The sequence below is a fragment of the Neofelis nebulosa genome, chromosome 12 (assembly GCF_028018385.1).
Source record: "Neofelis nebulosa isolate mNeoNeb1 chromosome 12, mNeoNeb1.pri, whole genome shotgun sequence".
NCBI lineage: Eukaryota > Metazoa > Chordata > Mammalia > Carnivora > Felidae > Neofelis > Neofelis nebulosa.
The window spans coordinates 65,557,846-65,573,026 of NC_080793.1; positions in this window are offsets into that span (position 1 = coordinate 65,557,846).

Consider the following 15,181-nt stretch of genomic DNA (forward strand, 5'->3'; position numbering starts at 1 on the left):
TAAAAAAAAATTTTTTTTAAGTTTACCTAATTATGTTAGAAGAGGAAGAAGATTTCTAAAATATTGCTGATTTTTTAAAAATAACCTACTTTCTGACTATTTTATGTGTCACATACCCAGATGCTGAAAGAATTCAGGAAAAGGCCAAGAAAAGCAGACAATAAATGTAAAAGAACATAATCATTTATACTCTGTAAAATCCATGCCCTTGAGTGGTAGTTTACATGGAAATCTTGATCTGGAGCTGAAGGGGGAGGTGTCTTGATATGTTTGCATCCAGTGGTCTCTGACTCTCCCAGAAGAGGGTCAAGGAAAAATTAGAAAGCTGATAATATTTTTTAAAGCAGATGAGCCCCAGGAAATATGGCCAATAAAAATTCATTGCATTTAGCATAGCTTTCAGAAAGCTCCCCAATATAGCTTACCTTTCCAGTTTCATGTCTTCCTGTGTCCTTTCTAGGCTTTGTTCCAAGGACGTTGACCCATTTACAGATATATATTTTGTTGTTTTGTATCTCCAAAACTTAGCACAAATCCTGGACCATAGAAGCCACACAACAGATATTTGTTGAACTGATGTCTGAACAAATGGAAACCTAGCCATTCAATATAGATTGGATCTCATCACATTCTTTCTGATTCCCTTGTACCACGGAGGGCAGGATTAATACGGTGGAAAGCATCAATAATAACTGGAAATGTGAGGAGCATTATTGTCTGGAAAAACAAGAACACGTTGAACCGTCTCAGTCCCGTCTCATAGAGAATTCCTCAATTTCAGCTGAGGAGAGAGGGCCTTGGGCATTTGCAACCATTGATTCCATAACAGGAACTGAGAAGCTCACACTTCACTGTCTTAAAACATCTATACGGCAACTGATGACAAATGGACTCACAAATCCTTCTCCAAATCTTCAATCTCACCCACATTATGTTCATACTAGGGAATTTTTATTGGTCTTACTTCCCAGGGGCTCTAGGCTTGGTGAATAGAAAGGCCCAGCTCCTTTGCAGCCAGTTGAGACAAACTACCATGTACCATACACTATAGAGTCCCCTATAGGATTAGGCTGATGCCACCCCCACCCCCACCCCAGTCCCCAGCCTGAAATAGCTCCCCTGTTTGGCTTCCTCCCCTTACTGCCCTGCTTCCCTCCCTCCTGACTGGGCTTCCCACAAGTACTTCCTTAATAAATCCCTCAAAATCCCTCACACGAAAATCCTCATCTCAGAGAGTGAGTTCTGGAGAACCTAACCTTACAAGGGTGTTTACTATGTGGGTGTATGAACATGTATAAAATGTTGCAACAATTCTTGAGGCCTTTTCAACCAAGTTGAACTTGATTTGAAGTTGTATACTTATTTCTTATTGGAAAGTAACCCCCCTCAAGCCTAGGAACAGCATGATTGTATAGGTATTCTTGGAGTCCCGAGGACAGTCCTTCTGTTTTTACAAAGAGCTGCCTGCCTCATATATGGCAGTAGGTTTGACAGTTTGGCCTTGCCTCACTAAATTAAACAAAAACAAGCATTATCAAATGTTTAGATTTCCTGGAGTCTTGGCTTCAAGTAGCTTGATGAGTCATTCCTGACAAGTTCATATGCAGACTTCTAGTTCTATTAAGGCCTTAAGCTTTGTGGTGGTGAGGTGAGTTTCCTTTGTTTTATTTTTAAATCTAACAACACAAGCAATGCTAGCCACACCAATTAAAACAAGGAAAGAGTTAACCTTTGAGATGACCACAGTCCAGATGGCAGCATGAAAGTCACCAGAGCCATTTCATCTTCCAGAAGATTTATCACTGCAGAAATCCAAGTCTTTCATGTGGATTTCTGCCACAATCCATATTGCACACTCACACAAGGAATCTGGAGTTCCAGAGTCTGAAACAGCACTGCGAACACGGATTTGTGCTATAAACAGGACCCTGGAGGCGCAAGGTTGGCCAGGAAAACCATGCAGCTTTCACAAAATCAAGATATGTGAAGACAGGCGCCCTGATGACAAGAATATCCGAAGCCCTTGGTGTCACTTTGCAGGCACCCACTGCTTTGCTCTCCTGCTTTTGCCTCCGGTCCTCATTCTCAATCTTGCCAAATGCCTCTTTTTTTTTTTTTTTTTTTTTTTGCTACAACACATTCTCTTTTCTCTCAGTTCCACCCCAGATGTTTGCCCATGCTCTGTTCCAAAAGCCTCAGTTTCCCTTTCAAAAGCTGTTCCTTAAGAATTATTTTCCTTCAGGAATCCCAAGCTGTGGTGTCCCACACTGGTAGTCTGGAACCCAGGGGAAGAAAAGAATTTAAAGTGCTGCCTGGCTTCCGGGCATTGGGGTAGCACACTAATGTCCTCATACCCAAGTCTTGTTTCAGACACCCTGAAATCAAGTTTAAGAGCTCATTCTCAATGGTCATGAAATTTTACAAAATGCTACAGAGAATCAAATTTAAATGATGCAACCACTTTATTTTCAGTACAATGTATTTTTAGCTGAAAGAGGTTTTCAGAGGAAAGCCATATCTTTTATGGGATATCATGCTTGTCAAAAGCAATTAAATAGTACATGGAGGCCTCAGAGTGGGCTCCAGCGTAATCTGGATATGGTTTGGGTACATGAATAAATATAAATTTGATGAAACCTCCTTGTATATGAAATGTAGCCTAAAACATACTACTTTTGAAAAGTAATGAAGTTATTCAAATACTTTGATTTCAAATTGCTTCCACCAGTCATTGATTTATAAATGTCATTTGCCATGTGATTCCAAATGACTTTACAGACTACAGAGCATGGAACTATGGGGAGAAAGGAGACTTTAATGATCTTACATAAACCAGAAAGACTTTATTTAAACTTTATATAGAACAATGTATTAATTGTTTGGTCTAAGAACCTCTTGTTTCAGACAGCTGTCATTTGAAAGACAGGATTTAAGAGAATACATGGCATTCCTAGAAAACTGGACCACAGTTTATAACAAATAAAGAATGAATTTGTTGTTTCTATAGTCCAATATGTTTCAAACCCATGGCACCCATTGCTCATTCCTCTTAGACACGTGATCTTAGGTCCATTTACACCATCCAGACAGCCCAAAGCAAAATTATTAGTCTTGTCTTTTGCTGCATAACCAACTCTCCCAAACTTAGTAGCATAAAATAACTACCATTAGATTATGCTTATGAATTCTGTAGGTCAAAAATTTGGAAAGGACACAGAAAATCATGGGCATACAAGGATTCCATGATGTCTCTGGCACCAGCAGGGAAGACTGGAACAGACCAGCCTGAAGGATTCACTTCTGAGATGGCTTCTTTACCCATAAGTCTGGCTTCTGGCTGGGCTGGTTGGAGCTGGGTCCCTGGAGCTGGTGACCCAGGTACCGTTATGTGCCTCCTTTCTGTGCCATGACTTCTCACAGCATGAGAGATAGGATCCAAGTGGGAACATTCCAAAAGCAAGCATTCCAAGAGCAAGGGTTCCAAGAGAACCAGATGGAAGCTGTCTTTCTGATCTAGTCTTGAAAGTTATATAGCATCATTTCTGCCATACTTATTGTTTAAAGTACTCACATTCGGTGTTGAATCCTGATGCCTCCACTTCTAAATGGGTGACCTTAGGCAAGTGGCTTCATCTCTTCCTCACTCTACAAACACAGATGCTGATCAATCACAGGGTTGCTATGGATAAGCACAAATCCATGTTAGAGTGCATCACTAATTTATAAACAGTTGGCTAATTCTAATCCTCTTTCTTGTTTTCTTAGCTACCTTTATTTCCCACATTTCTCAGGCAGGAGCATGTGCAATCTCCCTGCAATAATTCCATCAAAATCTGCCCTCAAATCCGTTGTTCAGAAGGTGGAATCTCAGGGGCGTTCCTCAATGGCTCAGGGAAGAAATGGTAGATGCCCACTGATGTTGCACCTTGCAGAGACCCCCTACTCCACCACGCCTAAGAGCCTGCCCCTCATTCTGGCTGTGTTAGAATTCCACATCTCCTCTCTTGTGACACCTGAAGGAGCCATTGACAGACATTCTTTAAGCCCTCAGGAATTTCCTTTTTCTTTTAAAGAAAGTGAAATGGAATTCCAGAACAGGGACCCATGGGATGGAGTTTTTCTGAAGTACATGTTTCTGTTCTTTCTACTTCCCATCCCCACCTGGTGTCAAATCAGTTGAGGAAAGGGCACATTCAGCCTGGCTTTCCTCTCTGCCTAAGTTCTTTGAGCACATTACCCAAATCTTCTCTGGTCACCGGAGCAGTTGCATTCATTGCTGGAGCCAAAGAACACATAGAATGTTCCAAATGGGGAAATTAGTGAAGACACTATTGTATCCAGTTATGACAAAAGAGTGGCATGCTGAGGTATTTCTTCATTTATTGTCATTGTTACAATTCTTTAGCCAGTTCACTGGTCTCTTTACTGTCACTCCTGGTCTCCTCAGATTCACCTTCATACAAGAGTCAGAGATTCTTCTAGAAGCAGCCAGGCCACACTGCTCCCCTACTCAGAACCTGCGGTGGTTTCCTATTGCACTTGGAGTAAAATCTAAGGTCCTTGCAGTGGCTTACAAGGCCATCTACAGTCAGCTCAGATATTTCTCAGACTTCATTTCCCTCCTGAGACAGGGCCAGCCAGGCTGACGTGTGCAGGTGCTCAGGCCCTCAGCTTAGAAGGGCCGCACACTCATTTCATTTTCATTAATCTCTTCAGTGCTCTGCTATTGCTATTTTGAAGGTTTTAATAATTTTCAAACAAGGGGCTGTACATTTTCATTTCATTTTCATTTGGCACTGAGTCCTGCAAATCATATAGGGGCTCTCTCTGTAGCCACACAAGACTCCTCCATTCTTCAAATGGGCCAGGCCATAGGCCACTTGTGCACCAGGAATCAGCCCGGTGCTGCTCCTTCCCACTTCTGGGAAAGCTCTCCGTGATATGTTCACTCGGCTGCCTCTCTCCTTCGTGCAGGTCTCACGTGTCCCCACCGGAGAAGCCTTCTGTGACCACCACGTCCACGCTGTCACTGCCTCCCCACATGCGGAAGTATTTCTTCTTCAAAGCACCATCACCGCCCACATTATGGAGTAGATTTACTTGGATGCAGTTGTTTCTTGTTGGTCCCATAGAAGTTCCTCCAGGGAGCGGACTTAGCAGCTTGGTCATTTCTTTGATGTTGGGGACTAACACACTTGCTGGCACATAGCTATTTCCCAGTATGCTTTTGTTGAGTTAACTTATTCCTCACTAATACCACACATGCTGCCCTTCACAGCAGGAGCACATTTTAATTCTATGAATTTGGTTGTGAGAAAAGTTCAGAGGACACATTTGGAAATACACTGTTTTGCTTTCACTGTGGTCACCTGGTTTTTCTCAGGCTGCCACTCATCCCCATTCAGCTTAATCTCTCTGCCTTCTTTTCTCTCTTTCTCTCTCTGCTTTGCAATGACTCTAACTCTGTGCTTCGAACATTCGAAGTATGGAGACGTTGAGATTCGTTTTCTGATTTTGGAGAGAGAAACAAGAGAAGTCATAGGAAGTATCAGAATGATGCCTACTTCAACCTGAATTGGACCATCTCAGCTGGAGGAAATGGCAGCTGCCCAGTGTCCTGACTACTGATCCCAGTGCCTTGCCACAACCCACGCAGCAGCAGGGATGTCAGAGCCAGAGGCACCTTTGATATCATCTAAGGCAAACTCATGACATCTTGTGTTCTTTCAGGGAGGAAAGGATATTTCAGGTTAGAAATAGAGAGGAGGGGAGGGGCGGGCAGGGAAAGGGAGGTGAAAGGGGGAAAGGGGTGATAAAAGGTGTGCTTGAGTCATTCTAACCCCTGACAAGGAAAGTCATCTCTGGGGGTCGCCAAACTGATCGGTTGTAAGCCAGGCGCAAAAATTCAAATTTCCTGACTTTCTCTTTGATATTAAATGTCCTTTAATTGAAGAAATAATTGTTGGCTTCAAATTTCCAATACGGTCTGGTATTATTACTGTCCTCCATGTTCATTTTCTACCACTGCTTACTTCACAGTCTTTTAATGAGGAACTGGTCTTCCTGCGAGTAGGTGTCAGGTGACCCTGCCTGCCAGGCAGGCAGCAGACTGCACATGGGGCCTGCATCAAGGTCAAAGGGGGGCCAGGTTCCTTGGCAGAGTCCCCATGATGTCACATCTCTTGTCCTCTTGTTCTCTCTGCACCTCGGGTAGACAGAAATCTTAGCTTCTTGACATACTCTCATCAATGGTCCATACATGCCCTTCTATGGTTTATGTGTACATTTGTGTGTTTTTAATAATTGTATCAACTCACAGGATCTCACCATCCAGCTCAGGAACTGGCCACACTGCTATCATCCACGTGGTTCTGCCCATCCTGGCCCCTCGCCTCCCCAAGCCCCAGAGAGAGGTGGTCACTATCCCGAGTCTTATGTTGCTGATTCCCTTTGTTCCAAACCACTGTCTTTCATGAAATATGTGACATTTTTGCACGTGTTCTCAAAAGGCACATTTAGTTTGGGTTGTTCGTATCCACGTATAAAAGTCTCAAGTTGTAGGTAATTTTTTAGGACTGGCCCAGGAAGGGGAACTGACTGCGTGTCAAGACCAAATCCTTCTGTGTCAGGTGGGGTGGAGAGGCCCCAGCCGTTAGCTGGATCTGGCCCTGAAATGACCCACCAACGTGGAGAGGCCTGCCGGACCACTCCTGCCTCTGCGGAGGGAAACCCACAACACCAGAACAGACAAGCCTCTTCCTGGGTTTGCTTTTCTTCCAATAGCCCACCTGTGCTCCGGGGCAGGGCTCCCAGCCACCCACTTTGTAAGGCTGCTCGCTCCCCACCTGTGCAAACACAGGGCTTCCTGTCACCACGTGGCCCAAGCAGAGCAGGCCTGCGGACGCCCAGCTTCGCATTTTTAATTTCCTAATGAGAATGATTGCAGACCTGGAAAACAGCTGTTATCCCAGGGGCCACGACACAACATAATTCAATTGCACCTTTTTGATTTCTGTCTTGTCTTTCACAATTTCCCACAAACCTGAAACGTGTTTCGCTACTCACTTTCTGCCTCAGAGCGATCACAGCACTTGGCCCTCAGGGAGACTCTTGCATTGTGGAATGGCTTTTACTCTGCAAATCCCAAGTGGAAATGAGAGGATATTGAGTTATGAAATCATGGTGCAACACAAAGACACCAAGGCTGTGAGGATAACCCAGTCCTAGGTTAGGGTCCCCTTCCGTGTCCTCTGTCACCACCTATAATTAACTACTATTAAAAACAAGAGGCTGGGGGCACCTGGCTGGCTCAGTTGGTAGAGTGTGTGACTCTTGGTCTTGGGGTTGTGACTTTGAGTTGGATGTGGAAGTTACTTAAAAATAAAATCTTTAAAAAACAAACAACAGAAATAACAAGAGGCTGATGTGTACGATGAGTAGAAAGAACAAAGATTTTGATGCCAGAAAAAAAAACCAAAAAAACAAAACATGAGTTCAGGAGTGCGTGGGTGGCTCAGTTGGTTGAGTGTCTGACTCCTGGTTTCGGTTCAGGTCATAATCTCACAGTTTATGGGTTCAAGTCCTGTGTCGGGCTCTGTCCTGACAGTGTGGAGCCTGCTTGGGATTCTCTCTCTCTCCCTCTCTCTCTGCCCCTCCCCTCCTCACACACACATTCTCTCTCTCTCTCTCTCTCTCAAAATAAATAAATAAGCTTTAAAAAAATGAGTTCATATCCCACCTGCATCCTTTGCTCCTTATGTGACCTTGGACCTCTCAGAGTTACTCTCCTGCTTTGAAAAATGGAACCAGATACCTACTCTGTAGAATATTGGGAGTTACCTGAGGAAGGTGCAGAATGGTGAGCTCACTTGGCCTGTAGCATGGTTACAGACTAGGTGCTTCATCACTGGGGGCCTTTCTCATTTCCTCACGCCAAGTCTGCTGGTCCCTGACCCTCCAGCCTCTCCGTTCTGATCAATCACACATCACAGACAGATGAATCATCCTGAAGCAGCATTGGTGTATATCACATTTCCCCACCTCCCTCACCAGATCCAGACCCCCAGACAACAGCAGAAAACTTCTGTGGTTTCCCAGTGCCATTAAGATGTCCAAATCCCTTAAATTGACCTTTTATCTCCACCACAATTTAGAATCAATGTACCCTTCACAGTGGCCTTTTCTTGCTCCTATATCTGAATCCTGTGTTCTAGGGCAACTTCGTCTCTGAACATGCCAGATACATGTCAGGCCCATCTCTACCTCCGCATTCATACTGTCCCCTTGCACACACTGCTTGCCTCCCCCTTTTCACTGATACGCATTCCATCCTTTCTTGGAGGTTCAAGTAAAGTCCCCACCTCTCTTCTTTCCTGCCTTTCCTTCCTGCTGGCTAGTTAGTGTGTCTTACCTTGTTTTGTCATTAGTCATCTGTGTATGCAGCCGCTGACACTTAGCTTGGGTTCTATGGAAGATGTGCAGAAGCATGTGGTGATGATTGCAAATACAGAAGCACAAATTTCAAAGACACTTCTGTTTAGAAATGCCTTCATAAATTCACCTGGAATTTGACTTATCACAATTTCCTTCCATTAAAGTTTTTTCAAAATTGTTAGCAGTAGCCAGATCGAAATGATCAAGCATTGAGTTTGTGTTGCTGTTAGGGTGGGGTGTGTGTGTGTGTGTGTGTGCATGTGTGTGCATCAGGGAGCTGCACTGACTGGGTTAGCTTCACATCAATCCCAGTGGGAAACAGTTATCTGCACTCTGCTCTCCTTTACCACTTTCAGGTGACAGGTTTCATCAGCTCACATCGGTTGTCCAAACATCCAAGATTGTACTGGAATTTAAGAAAGATAACTGAAGCAAGGATGAGCCTGATGGTTGACCAGTACCCACCATTTTTTGAGCAGATCACCTCCCTGCAATGGTTTAATCTTGTAATATGCCAAGGTAAGTTGACTTTGCAGAGTTCCAAGGCAGGAGCTCAGGCAAACGAGTGGCTGTATTGGCAGTAAAAGGACATGAGGAAGGGGGTTCTGTTGAAGCTCTAAACTTGGCTGTTTAGATTCCAGGTATTCTTGGGAAGAGTTATACCTAAACCTGAACTTGGACAAAGGCCAAAAAATTATGCATTAGTACCATACCCAGAATATCTGGGGATGCTGTCAGGTTGAAAGTTGGCCAGAACCCCTGTGCAATGGTGTAACCTGAACGGTACTGAATTTGAAACAATTAAACCTTGAGTGAGAGGCTTTTTAGGAGGCTGTTAATTGGTGTCCATTTTTTTTTCTTTTTCTTTTTTTTTTTTTGCCTAATACCGGAAGAGTTTTAAGTCTCAGCTCCATAAAGGAAGACATTGATCCAGCTCAGAGATTTGCAATACCTTCATCATACAGAAGGTTGCTAATGCTCTCAGAAGAAAGCCTCTACCAAGGAGAATATTTGCATATGGAGCCCTCCCAGGTTAGCCTGAGAGAAGCATGCTATGTCACATAGCAAGAGCAGCCCTAGTAGCCCATAGAAGGGATTAAGACTTGCAGAGCACTCCAAAGTTGTAGAACTGATACTGATGTCCAGTCAAAGATGGCTGGTCAAGCATACACCTCAGGCTTAGTGAACAGCTAGTCCAGATGGAGCCAGTCAGAAAGCTCTGGGAATATTTCTTCAAACAGATAAAACTGATTGCATCCCAAGTGCATTTGAACATATTCAGAGGACATCATACAACTTTTGAATTAATGATAAGTCAATGGGAAGTTAAGAAAATGAAAAATATAGATAGCTCAATATCACCTCTGGGACAAACAAAATTTTATTCAAGAAAGGAAAAGCATCCATAGTATACTGCAGAGATCAGTTTCATATACTATTTCCATTTGTCCTAATTATATAAACACTAAATATTTATCTATTTAAACTTACAACATAACTATTTTTGGAGGTTTGGAAGGGATGGGTAGCAGGTGTGCAACAGTATGGAGAGGGTGGGAGAGAAGGAGAAAGAGAGTGGAATATTCAAATTCCAAATTGGAAACTCAATAGAGAATGTCTATATGAAATATCAGATAGAAGTATGTTATTTAAACATATTATGGTTGGTTCTGGGAAAAAGAAAAGAGGATTTAAAACAAAGATATATGGATGAAAAGACAGGTTATGCTGCTTTAACAACAACAACAACAACAAACACTTCAAAATACAAATGCTCAAATGGCATAGGTATATCCTTTCTTGTTTGATATGGTCCAGAGAGAAGCATTTGGGGATGGAAGGTTGATGTTATGACCCTCAATGTGGCTTCCATGTCTGGGACCACAGCAGCGATTCTGGTTCTTGTCATTCCAGCCAGGGTGGGGGTGGGGGGAGGTGGGGGGTGGAGAAGAGGGCAATAGGTCAGGGAAACACATGTGCATACTTTGACAGAAACACTCCCCAAAAGTAGTACAGATCTATTGGCTAGACAGTGGGCATATGGCCTCACTGAGCTGCAAGGGAGCCTGGGAAATGCAGTAACTAGCTGTTGGCTATGTGCTCCACTAAAACATGGAAAAAGACAGGAACTAATGTCAGGGCTGAACCAGCAGCCTCTGTCAAATAAAATTTGTAGAATTATTTGACTCTTTTAACCAAGTGCCTATGTAACTTCAATACAAACTAAAATGGAATTTAAGACAGGGTGCCTCAAGATCATCTTTTGAACAATGAAATAAATGAACAAAATGTAGAAACAGGGTCCTGAAGCAGAATGCAGGCACCACCAGAATAGACAGTACAGATGGCATGGAACCAAGAGGATCCAGTCCTGTTTGGCACTATGCTTTATGTCCTCCCATTTCAGGATGCTTATAGCTCCTTTGCTGGTATGAATATGCTATACATTCTGCAAGAACATGGGCACCCCTGCAAACCTATGATTTTATAGTAAATCATTCCAAAACAACAAGAGTCTGAGATGGAGATTAGTGTGTAGGATGTAGGCAAAGGGAAGGAAGCAGGATTGGGCAGGGGGAGAGGGTGGGAGTTCTGGAGCTGGGATGGACCAGAGGTATCAAGGCAAGGAAACCAGACTTTTATATCCCAGTATCGATCAGTCTGGATGTTCATTGTCCCAGGAACTTGCAACATTAGGGATTAACCTTGTACAAAGTAGCTGTCTTTAGCTTGGGCAATTCACAGAAGGTCTGAGAAGTTTGTCCTGCGTCTAGCAGAACTACTACCAGCTCAGGGAACAAGTCCTTCATTACTGAAGAAGCATCTGAGCAATGTATCACAGCATCTACTGTATGTGGATCCTAGTAGCTGTCTCCAGGTCTCTATGAAATCAATCATTTAGATTTGGGTTCCAGCAGGAGTGGCTCTTCCATTCCTCTAGAGAAGTTCAATGGTGGTGATCTCATGAGGACAACAGAGAGGTTGGGAGATGCCAGAGGACTTGGATGTATGTAGCAAGTATGCTCTTTGGCTTAGGTTATACTTTTGCTGGAGGTAGCTTTAAGACTGCTGTTGGAGATTAAAGGGAAGGGTCAAACCAGATACAGGCAAACCAGATAATATCTATGATTATACTTTGCTTTCATCTATGCTTTAGGATGATTAGTCAACAGTTGTTGGTTAACATATAAAGAACTCTTATGAGGAGTTTAGGCTCCAGAAGAAACAAAAGCAAGGGCTTCAAATAAGCCTATCTCCATCTGCCTCAAAGGGTATATTTGTTACCAGAGGGAGAATTAGAAGTAAGTTTGTTCCAGAGAAATGAGTGGTGTGAAATCCTGTGGTTGGCTAAGAAGATTTCCAGGGGCACCTCCTCTTTTGATCTGGCAGACCCAGCAGTCAACACCTTTGGAATGATGCCCTAGGGATAGAATTCTGCACTGTAGTCCCCAACTAATGGAGGGCAGGCAGTCTGTCACCTCTGTCACCTAATCCTGATGTCAAAATTTCATCGTGACCACATCAAACTAAATATTTCCTGCAAGGGGTTTGTCAGCGTTCCTAAAAAGACAAGAGAATGGGGACAAAAGGTTGAATGGTTTTCTGTGGGTACCTGCTAGTACACGTTTGAGTGTAGGTGGCAGGATTTGGTCTGAGGCTTGTTTTCATTTAAACATATGTCTTGTTGGTGAGGTTGTCTGGGGAGGGGACATAGACCTTTAATGGCCAGAGGCTATCAATATTTTTCAAAAGAATCTCATAATTGTGAATAGTCAAATTAGCCTAGGGGCTGACAAAGTGAATGATGGCTCATGTTATTGCCGGTTAACTGTCCCAATAATTAACCTGTAAAGTAATGACACCTGAAACAAATGTGATTATTAACACATTGGTTTAGTGCAATGATTGATTATAAAAATTAACTGCCCTGTCTTAGAAATTCAGTGCATGATATATGATAATAACAAAGTAAACCTAACTTGATCATTCTAGTTACTCGTTTGACACTTACGTGGTCTCTGTTATCAGACTTGGTCTTGGGCAGGTTCAGTATCTGGCTCAGGCTCTAAAATAAAGTCTCTCATGTACCTGATGATCTGTGGCATGGCTGTGGAAAACTGTTTCATTCCTACATGTGAAAATCAAGAAGATTCTAATGGGAGAACATCACAGAAAAGTGAATTCACAGGCCTGCTTTTGTTGATGTGGCCTGGAGGAAGGGCCCCTGGGGCCATACAGTGACACAAAATCATACCATCCAAATATTGGATGCAAGAGCATTAAAGGAGATGGGGAATAAAAGCCTCTGACAATGTGATAGTAATCTGCAACTCTTGGAATTTGACACAACTTCCCACTGCTCCTCACACAAACCTAAAACTGGGACCAGGCTGTCCTCCTCCTGCCCCCAAGGGCTTACCCATAGATTCACATCTTGGCTCAGAAATCTGATTGCTCTTCTGTCTTCACAAACCCTCCCCACCCTTCAATAATCTTGTCTTCATAAACAAAGACAAAGATGTCTCCCCCAGCTCCATTGGCCAACATTAATCCCTTTGTGTGAACTCCCTTCATTTCACCACTTACGTATCTCATGCTTTTTCTTTTTGAGATCCTCAGTCCCAGGAAACTGAGGAAGAGCTTGTATCTGTCCAAGGCATCTCCATAGTGCCTTAACATAGGCTAGGCGATCAGGAGGTCCTCAATGTGTGCTTGCTGAGTCTCAGAGGTTGGAAACTTAGAAGACCTAGGGGGGCTGAGCAGGGAGCAGCTGGGCTAAGGCAAACTAGAGAAGGAATTCAAATTCAAATCATTTTTTTAAAAAAGCAGTTATAGCAAAACAGGACTGCTGTTGATCTGCAAGCATCAGGTTTGCAATTCCTGGTCTTTAAGAAATTAGCAAACAATGTCTGGTCCCCTACACTGGGTAAACCAATGGAACAGCACAGAAGCATTACTTGCTTCACTCTGGACTTCTCCCTTAACCCAGGTTTGCTTCTGGGCAAAGAGGCACCCCAGGAAGTCACATTCAGATGATGTAAATGCATCCCTCTGTAAAGGGGCCGTTATGCTCAAGGTACTAGTGTCCTCCAGATCTCACCCTGACCCTGAGTCCAGCTCTTTTGTCTTCTAGAATCTGCGCTGGGTCTCTGCTCCAATATAGTGTGCCATGCAGCTATGGGGGTAGTGTCAGAGGGCAGGTGGACAAAGGATGGAAACCAGCAGACTTTTCCTGTCCATGCAGTGCTGCCTGAAGGCAGAAACCAGCCTGTGCTTCTTTCCTAAGGGTTTGGGATGGTGATGTTGGCATTTGGGAAAACAGAGAGATGTAGGTTAGTTGAGGAAGAAGGTAGAACTATCTTCTGAAAGAAGGCTAAATGTGGAAACATACCCCCCAAATGTGGGAAAATGGGAGTCTTTATATTTCATGTAAACAAAGAATATAAGACAATGGAAAGATGAATGCAAATATCTTTTGATTTGCTTTTTTAAAGATACTCGTGTGAAAATAAGATCATGTGGAGATGAGATGACATATCTGTTGCTAACAACAGCTCTTTTGGGGCCAGGAGATGTGGCGCAAAATGTCTTCAGAAAGAGATTTCTCTCTGAAAACCATTACTCACTGCCCTGCTGCCAAGGTCACTGAGAGCTGCAGTTTTGCTGCTGTGAAACTGTTTACATCCAAGGATACACAGGGACACAAGGTCATGGGAGGTAAGCAAGCCTGGAGACCTCAAAGTCAAAAGACAATAAACACACTAACTTCCAGGGCTTTTAAAGAAGCTCAGGCGAGCCAGACAAATTTCCACTTCAGATGTAGATTCACAACATCTTGTAGCAGATGGAAATAGAAGCAGGGCAAGAGTTGGTTCAAACTGAAGTACTATTAAGTTTTATCAGAACCAAAACAGGCACCAGAGGGTTAAGGTCTGGAATGGTTCTTCAAACATGTCTGGAACAGAATGAAAACTCAATTGGCCTGGAGCACAGGGATTAAATTCAGGAGCAAATTTCCAAGGAGACCTATAAGAACCCAGGGAGAGGAAAACCTCTTTCAGAAAATTCATAAAATGTAATGAGTCGCCACTGAAGCAATGGAAAGAACATTCAGTGAAATGGCCAGGAGTGGATGGAGGCTTAGTGCAGAGACTCAACTATGACCTGAATAGGTGTCTCGTCAGCAAATTATTTAGGTATATTTAATTGAAATGCATTTGTAGCAAGTCAACTCCTACAAAAAAATGTGAAAATATTCTCCCTGGAAATAATATGGAGTTTTGTCCTAAATTTGACCACTCACATTAAGCAGTCTGAATAAATATGGCAGGACTTGGCACCCTTCTGAAACATCATCTGCTAAGAAGAGAATGCTTTTAAATCTCCTAGAACTCCAAGAAAAGGTGCAGAATGCTTGGTTTCATGGGAGCCCAATGTCCCTGTCCACAGCATATCCTGCTTGCTTCTTCTCTCTCGCCATCCCATGCTAAAGTTCTTCCTAAGGCATAAAAACAAACCTGACTCACTTCTTTCTTGCTGAGAATCACAGCAACTTTTCTTTGAAATTCAACTTTAAGGAAAACAGAAAGGCTATTTTAATCAGAGAAAAACCTCAAGCTGAGTGAAAATTACTGCGCTGGTCCTGTTGAATGTAGACTAGAACCACTTTTGAAGTGATCATTAATTTTATGGAAGTGATATACACCAGAATGAACTTCCAACCTACTTTATAATCAATCAGTTAATC